The 8,865-nt window shown below is 43.1% G+C and overlaps 1 non-coding gene across 1 annotated transcript; it reads left to right on the top strand.

The window, feature by feature from the left end:
• Window positions 1–235: 235 nt before the first annotated feature.
• TRNAL-CAG lies at window positions 236–318 on the top strand. The gene has a single exon. It is a non-coding gene; the product is annotated as a tRNA-Leu (tRNA).
• The last annotated feature ends 8,547 nt before the right edge of the window (window positions 319–8,865 follow it).

The raw sequence follows: 8,865 nt of genomic DNA, 5'->3' as shown, positions 1-8,865 counted from the left end.
ACATAATTTATGTGCAACAGTCTCTGCTTCTTTCTCAACATACTAACACTCAGATGCTCAAAGAATGAAACCCCTGCATGTACCAAATCAGCATCAGTGGTTGTAGTTACAATAGAGTCAACACAAAATGCGCTTTAGTTTTGGAATATTTTCTGTGTGTAGAAAGCAGTAAAATAGCGCATCACTAAAAGTATTTACAAAGAGTCAATGACGCATCGGTAACAACTGCACCGTGGTCAGGATGGCCGAGCGGTCTAAGGCGCTGCGTTCAGGTCGCAGTCTCCCCTGGAGGCGTGGGTTCGAATCCCACTTCTGACAGCTCTGTTTTGGGGCTGAGAATTTTGGATTTGTCTAGTTTGAAGAAGAGGCGGCTAACGAGCTCATCACTTTCTACAGCTTCCTGAGAAGGGGGAGAGGAGGTGCTGAGCTCTTCCCCTTGGAATCCAATGACAGGATGCGCGGGAGTGGTTCAAAGCTGTGCCGGGGGAGATTCGAACTGGATAGTAGGAAGCATTTCTTCACCGAGAGGGCAATCAAATCCCGGAACAGGCTTTTTAGAGACGTGGTTGATGCCCCTAGGCTGACAGTGTTTAAGAGGCATTTGGATAATGCACTTAACAACAGGCTTTAAATTTTGCTCAGCCCTGAATTGATCAGGCAGTTGGACTCGATGATCACTGCAGGTCACTGTCAGCTGAACTATTCTTTCCGATTTTGTTCTATTCTAAAATTAAAAAATGACATCTTAAATCAAAACGGAAAAATTGGTAGGGTTTTTGCCTCCTGCCCACCACCATGCCTGCACTAGCCCTCCACGATCCCTGCACTAGCCCTGGCGCTGGATACCAGGCTATAAGCCTCACTGATCTAGCAAGAAACATTACTACCCCAAACTGGTCTTCGGCTGCTTTAGGGAGTGGGACCTATCTGCCAGGCAGTCAATCACCTGGAGAGCTCTGGCAATTGCTTCAGTGGCAAGAGAAGGGGAGTGAGCAGAGCAGAGCATGAGAGGGTAAAGGCAGAACCTCCCTCTCTCTCTCCCTCTTTTGCCAGCTGTTACTTTGGCTCCAGATCTTTCCTAAACCTTCCAGCTCAAAACTAGCTTTTTTTTTTCCTCTTCCCCCTTTTTCGTCATTTAACTTGCTCTCCCAAATACTTTGGATATTGCATTGTACTCTTGATTTGTTAAAATTTAAAAACCTCTCAAAAGCAGGTAAGAATCAGAAAATGAATTAAATTTTCATGTTAAATATTTAGAGTTAAATACACATTAAGGGAAATTCTGGAATACAAAGTATTTCTGAAAAACAAGATCACAAGTCACAAGAACACTGTTCCCATTAATGAAATGGAAGACTAAGACTTTTAGTAACATAAGACGTAAATGTTAAATATCCAGTATTACAAACACTCAGAAGGCATGCAATAATGACCTCTGAACACACATAGCACTACAACATTATAAATTTGCAGCTAAAAAAAGATGAATTAATGAATTATTCCAGGGGAAGAAACACACACTGGTAGTTTTAATTATCTGATAGTAACACAGATTCTGACAGAGGTAACTAATTCCTTCCATCTGCAAATACTACCAAACATTCCTTGAGCAGAGTTGCTTACCTACCCAAAATATTATCTACCACACCTTCTGTATAGAAGATACATATCTATTTTTGTCCAGGACCTTGACCCATGGGGTGGTGTCAACCCATCCCTTCTTACAAGGCAAGCAGCACTGCAGGCTGTCAGCATATACAGGGATGCTGTGCAGAACATCCTCGCAGAGAGCCGTGTCAACATCACCATCTCCTGAACTGTTACAGCTAAATCAGTACTTAATTCCACATTCCTGACAGCAATTCTACCAGCACTGGAATTCTGAAAGCAGCACATTGGCCTGCTATGAACACACAGCAAGTCCAGCATGTTTGGATCTGCCAGACATCCAACAAAATCAATAGGCAGCCACCTAAAGCAGTAATCCTCAACTGCAAGTTGCAGGGTGCAGGGCTGGCTGGTCTTCCAGCAGGATCCATTTTGGGTGAAACCTGTAATCAGCATCATCAAGTCTTGCCAACACAATTTAAAATACTAATATATTACCTACCTTATATAGGCATCAGTCCAATATTATTAAAAGCTTTTTGCTCTAAACCGATTAAAGTGCGAGGAAAAAATATAACTGAGATAGGTTATATATAGATATAAAAATAAACCATTAAATAATTGCATGTCACAAGCAAAACAGCAACTCTGAAGTCTAGAAACTCCTTAGCTTTATTTCAATTATTATGTGAATATTGAGATCATATAAATCTGAACAGATGCACCTATAGTATTAGAGATAGTTTAAGCATCCTAGACAACTACTAGTGAGAAAATACTCCCTAAATAATTATGCATTCAAATACCTCTTCAGAACTGTAGCGTTTTTCTACGGTTCCTTCCTGAGTCCACTTTAATCTCCATTGAGAGGCTTGTGGGGAGGGCAGAGGGAGAGTGAACTGCACAGGGCTCCAGCCACCATCTGGGATAAGAAAAGCCTCAACTCCAATGGGAGTTCATGAGTTACTTTAGTGGTCCTAGGATTTCATCCCCTGGTTCAAATCTCTTATGAAACAGCAGGAACATAACAGGATGCACAGAGCCATGGGTTAAAAACTCTGCAGCCCTTCAAGCTGCAGAGAGAACAAGCTCTTCACAGCTTGTAGTTAACAGCATTTCTCTTCTAGTAGCACATTGCAATGGGTAAGTTACATATGCAGATGAGATTTCATTTGAATTTTCAATATAGTTACAAAATAAAACACAATATTCTGCCAAGATAACTCTTCCATAATCACAGACTATAATAATGGACAAAACAAAAGAGGGAGAGGGAGGGTTGAATCCAAGACCATCATAAACAAATACCACAGCATTTCATCAAGAAAGACCACAGGATTTCATCGAAAAATCCCTGTAGAAAGTTCCATTCCTAGCAGATCATTTATCCTGAATTAAAGGCTTGAACAAAACAAAAAAATCTGTCAAATCCTTTGTTAATATGCTATGTAGGTTACAGTTACTCTTACAAATATGCACCAAACTATGGCAAAACACATGTTAATCACTCGTAACAATTTCTGTGGAGACAAGCCTCTTCCTATAAATTGGCTTTCAGAAACCCTCACAGGATGGACTGGACAGAATCTGGAGAGGCATTTGAGGGAAAGAAAGGAAACTATTTTTTTCAAAATCTGACTGTCAGTATGTATGCTAGGTATTTCATAATCACACCCCAGTATCAGCAGTCCTCTATACACAAACTATTTAGTGAGGCCTCGTTCACACTCTTTACATGAATATGTTCAGCTCTTTAGTCAATCTAAAACCAAAACAATGGTATTAGCTAAACAAGATCTTCAGACTTCGATAACTTCCATTATTAAAGGAAGCACATGATTGACATTTTCTGAGATTGAAACTGCATACATCTTACAAGGATCAAGATCAAACTCTCAACATTTGATATGCTGTGAGTATTTCCTGTGAGAAAACGTCACAGGGCGAGAAGTACAGAAAAACAAACAGCTGAGAAATTGTGGCACGGTGCACAAGGAAGTATTTCTGGTAAGATACAGAGAATATCTTTCCTTTTTTAAATTTTTTTTTCAAAAAGGGATTATACTACACTTTTTCAAACAAACATATTTCAGGTTGCCAACGCAAACAGGAGGTAAAAGCCATAGAAAACCACTGTGCTTTACCAAAGGCAGAGTTTGCTTTCAACCTCTATTAAATATAACCTTACAAATAATAAAGAATAAGGATTCCCTGTTCCTTGCAGCAGCTGCAGCCAGAGCTGTACCTGTGAGCAGCACCCTTATTGACCAGAAGGAGAAAGAACAGAAGGGAAAAGAACAGATGCAGAACCCACACCTGGTGTGAAAATCCCCCAAAAGGGGTTACAGGGTAATTCTATGGGCAGGCTGGGCTTCTACCATTACCACCACTGCACCATCATACATGTGAGGATATTGCCACACAGTGTTAATTCCTTCAGATAAAATTTTCTCCAGCAAATGAATGGTTATCACCAAACTTTCCTCATCCTGGTTTTATGAATGCTGCCCATGGACTTGAGGAGAATACAGCAGGGCAGAGACCATCTCATATGCTCATCACAAAGCTTAATAGATACCCAGATCTGATCAGTGCTTATCACTCAGCATGAGTGACTGAATGACTGAAATGCAGAGAAACTACTTCCAATACTTTTCTCCTGACACCAAAGCCACATATCACTTTGAAAAGAATTAGAATTTCAGACAAGTATATGCTAAGTATGTGGACACTGAGGGAGTTTTGAGATACCTCATTACTTCTACTGCTCATTAGTGGATAGCACAGTGTACTTCCAGCACTTTGTGGTCTTCAAAGATTTTTTTTTTAAACAGAAGTAAAAGGAATAATCAGGATACCATAGCTCACCTGCTTCCTTTATCATTGAAACAAGCCTACACTGGCAGTTCAAAGCACGTCTGAATTTGCATTTATCTTACTGAGAAACAATCCATTACCAGCTGCTAATAGTCTTTTTTGCCCTAATGAATCTACCTTGAAAGGTATCTACCTGGGGCTCTGTGCTGTTCACAGTTATTAAAACATGAAAGATGGACTAACTCTGCTGAGGACATTAATGGTTAACTCTGATGTCAATTAAATGTCAGCTTTATGAACTTGAATCAATTCAGACAATGCAAGTCAATCCTTATATTAAAGATGAGGCGTGCAGAAGCTCTTCTCTCAGTGCAGCAGTCCTGGATACCTATTGGCATAACCCACACTGCAGAGGGGCAGCCCAAAGGGCAGCAGTGGCATGAGGAAACACGGGTGCCTGAAAAGTGAAAGTAACACATAGCTGTTTGTGATAGCACAGAGACACTTGTGACAGCACAGGCAAAAAGCTACCTGCTGCAAGCCAAGCTTGTATGTGGCTCTACTATGGGCAGATATCATGACAACATGGGACAGCTTGTAATTCTGCAGCTAGTGCTTTTCATAACGCATGTAAATGATTGGAAAAAACACTATTTATTTGTATGCATGCTTGTCCTGAAAACAGGCTTGATCCATTTGCAAAACTTACATTCCCCTTAGAAAGGCAATGCTGTCTTTTTACTGTCAGACAAACCACTGGCTGTTTGCTGCTAGAAATTGTCACCCATACTTCTGAGTAGTAATGTCACACTCATGTTTAACTGGAATTAATTTATTTTCCTGTTCCTTCAGTGCCAGTGCTAGGTTCTAACAGCTACCACTCTCCCCAGCACAGTACAGCATGAGTGGGTGGTCCCCATCACTGCTGCATGGCTACACAGACTCCCATCAAAGCACCCAGGAATAACGATGCCTCCTCAAAAAGGATGACCCAGCAGCCTTACAAGATCCAACTGGTAAGAAAACATAACCTCATGCAAAACCTCAATGTCAGGACTCTTCCTGAGCTGCCTGGCCTGGATCGCAGATGTAGATGCATTGTTTTACCCTCCTCTTCTAAATAATCACGGACTCTTCAGAGCCAGAAGGGACACACAAGGATAATGGAGTCCAACTCTTGGCCCTGCACAGGACAGCCCAGAGAATCACATCATGTGCCTGAGAGCATCCAAATACTTCTTGAACTCTGTCAGGCTTGGTGCTGTGACTACTCTGCCGGGGAGCCTGTTCCACTGCCCAACCACCTTCTGGGGGAAGAAGCTCTTTTCTAATACTTCAGAGCCAGAAGGGACACACAAGGATAATGGAGTCCAACTCTTGGCCCTGCACAGGACAGCCCAGAGAATCACATCATGTGCCTGAGAGCATCCAAATACTTCTTGAACTCTGTCAGGCTTGGTGCTGTGACTACTCTGCCGGGGAGCCTGTTCCACTGCCCAACCACCTTCTGGGGGAAGAAGCTCTTTTCTAATATCCAAACATCCCCTGTTTTCTAATATCCAACCGAAACATCCCCTGACACAACTTCATGCCATTCCCTCGGGTCTTGTCACTGGTTCCCAGAGCGAAGAGATCAGTGCCTGCCCCTCCATTTGCCCTTGTGAGGAAGTTGTATCCAGCAATGACATCTCCCCTCAGTCTCCTCCAGGCTGAACAAGCCAGGTGGCCTCAGCCACTCCTTGTATGACTTCCCTCAAGGCCCTTCACCATTTTTGTTGCCCTCCTTTAGACAACCTTTGCCCTCCTTATCTCTCGTCCGTAATTAGACTTACTCCTTATCTAGCAGTCTAGCCCAATATCCTCTTAGCATACACAAGAACATCTATGCTAGATCAGACCAATGACCAGCGTAGCTCAGCATCCTCTGGGATGGTAGCCAAGACCAGCCCTGAGGGAGAAATCAATACAGCCAATAGCAACCAGCAGGACTAACAGTAGGACAAAGCATCCCTGCTTCCAGAAATCTGGGGGTCAGAAACTTTCTATTGTAGAGGTTTTCCTTTGTTTCACAGCCTGCAACAGGGTCATGGAGGTGAGTGGGGACCTCCTCTCCTGCTCAGAACTGGCTCAGCTGCAGCAGATTGCTCAGGGCCACAACCACTCAGGTTTTAATTACCTGCCAGAACAGAGTACATACAGCCTTGCGGCAACCTCTGCCAGTGTTTAACCACTTTCACGTTAAAAAAAGTTTCTTTCTTACGTTTTCTGAACTTTTTACCATTCACATGCTGCTACAAAAAATTCCAGAGCCTGCCAGGCGCAAGCCTGGTGTATGAGTAAGGGCAGTGCTCCTCATGTCTTCCTACCCCTTGCAATGGACCACTGCTCTGCCTTAATGTGAAGTGATGATCTTACAAATGTTTTAAGACCACAGCATTCATTACTTTTATTGGTATACTCTGAGATACATCCTTTTTTCTGGGTTCTGGACATTCCCAATGTTGTCCAAAGGATTCCTGCCTTTCTCATGAGCAGAGGTAGCATCTAACATTGCTTCACAATACCCAGAGAAACAAGATAATTCTGTTTACAAGTAGTTTCTCATAATAAATGCCAAACTATTTATCATTTCTCACATTAGAAAATGTGAGGCAAAGTACAATGATTTGCCAAAAGATAAATAACCTTTAAATGGCATCTTCCATTCTTGGAACTATTCTCATAAATAGCTTTTATGCTCTTATTATGCATCTGTTGCATTTATTTCTCCCTTTTCTGTGAGATTCCCCATCTGCTGTAAACATCTGAAATAGCATCTGATAATTCCTGCTAAGAAAGGAGCCTTACCTATTCTAGTCTTCAGATTTACTTATTCATAACAACAGCGAGAATAGAGAAAGATATTAGAATAGAATCACAGAATGGTTAGGTTAAAAGGGGCTTTAAAAATCATATAGTTCCAACCCCCTGCCATAGGCAGGGTCACCTTCCCCTAGACCAAGTTGCTCAAAGCCCCATGCAGTCTGGCCTTGAACACTTCCAGGCCATCTGCATGTCCGGGCAACCTGTTCCACTGTTTCACCACCCTTACAGTAAGGAATTTCTTCCTAATATCTAGTCTAAACCTACTCTCTCGCAGTTTAAAGCCATTACCCCTTGTTCTACCATGACAGACCCTCGTAGAAGTCCCTCTTCAGCTCTCTTATAGGTCCTTGCTAGGTAGTGGAAGGCTGCTAGAAGGTCTCCCCAAAATCTACTGGCTGAACAATCCCAACTACCTCAGCTTGTCTTCATAGGAGAGGTGCTCCAGCCCTCTGGTCATCTTTGTGGCCTTCCTCTGGAGTTGCTCCAACAGGTCCATGGCTTTCTTGTATTAGGGTCCCTAGAGCTGGATACAGTACTCCAGGTGAGGTCTCACGACAGCACAAGTAGAGGGCAAGAATCACCTCCCTTGACGTGCTGGCCAGGCTGTCAGAGAAGGGCACCAAATTTTTCAGGCATGATTTGCCCTTAGTGAAGATGTGTTGGCTGTTGCCAGTCACCTCCTTAGTTTCCATGTGCCTTAGCATTGTTTCCAGGAGGATCTGCTGCATCATCTTGCCAGGGACTGAGGTGAGACTGACCTGTAGTACCTTGGGTCACCAAACTGAATGCTATGTTTGCCCCTTTCCAGTCAGTGAGAACTTCACCAGACTGACACAACTTCTCAAGTAAGATGGACAGTGGCTTAGCAACTTCTCTGGGAGTTCCCTCAGGACCCACAGATACATGTCATTGGGTCCCATGGACTTGTGCACCTTCAGGTTTCTTAGACATTCTTGAAGCTAATCTTCTCTTATGGCAGGTGGTTCTTCATTCCCCCCAGTTCCTGTCTTTGCCTTCTGCAACTTCAGCAGTGTGGCTGGAGCACTTCTCGGTGAAGACCGAGGCAAAAAAAACATTGGCTCTCACCCTTCTCCATACCCTAGGTAACCAGGTCTCCTGTTTCCTTCTGGAGAGGATCCACATTTTACCTAGACTTCCTTTTATCACTGACATACCTATAGATGCTTTTCTTCTTGTCCTTGATGTCCCTGGCCACATTTGAGTCTACGAGGGCCTTAGTTTTCCTAACCTGAAACCGATTGCCCAAACAATTTCTCTATTCCTCCCAAGCTACCTGTCCTTGCTTCCTTTTTGCGTTTTAGTTTGTCCAGGAGCTTCTTATTCATCCACGCAGACCTCCTAACAGTTTTGCCTGAACTTCTCTTTGTTCAGATGTATCTCTCCTGAGTTTGAAGGAAGTAATCCTAGAACTAGCTTTCTTAGGCTCCTCTTCCCTCCAAGGCTTTATCCCATGGTACTCTACCAGTGTACCTCAAGAGGGCCAAGGTCTGCTCCCCTAAGTCCAGGGTTGTAAGCTTGCTGCACTTCCTCTCCACTGCCCTAAGGATCTCAAAC

This window comes from Acanthisitta chloris, unplaced genomic scaffold (assembly GCF_000695815.1).
Source record: "Acanthisitta chloris isolate BGI_N310 unplaced genomic scaffold, ASM69581v1 scaffold19950, whole genome shotgun sequence".
NCBI classification, from domain to species: Eukaryota; Metazoa; Chordata; class Aves; order Passeriformes; family Acanthisittidae; genus Acanthisitta; species Acanthisitta chloris.
This window is presented reverse-complemented; position numbering and strand designations above follow the sequence as displayed.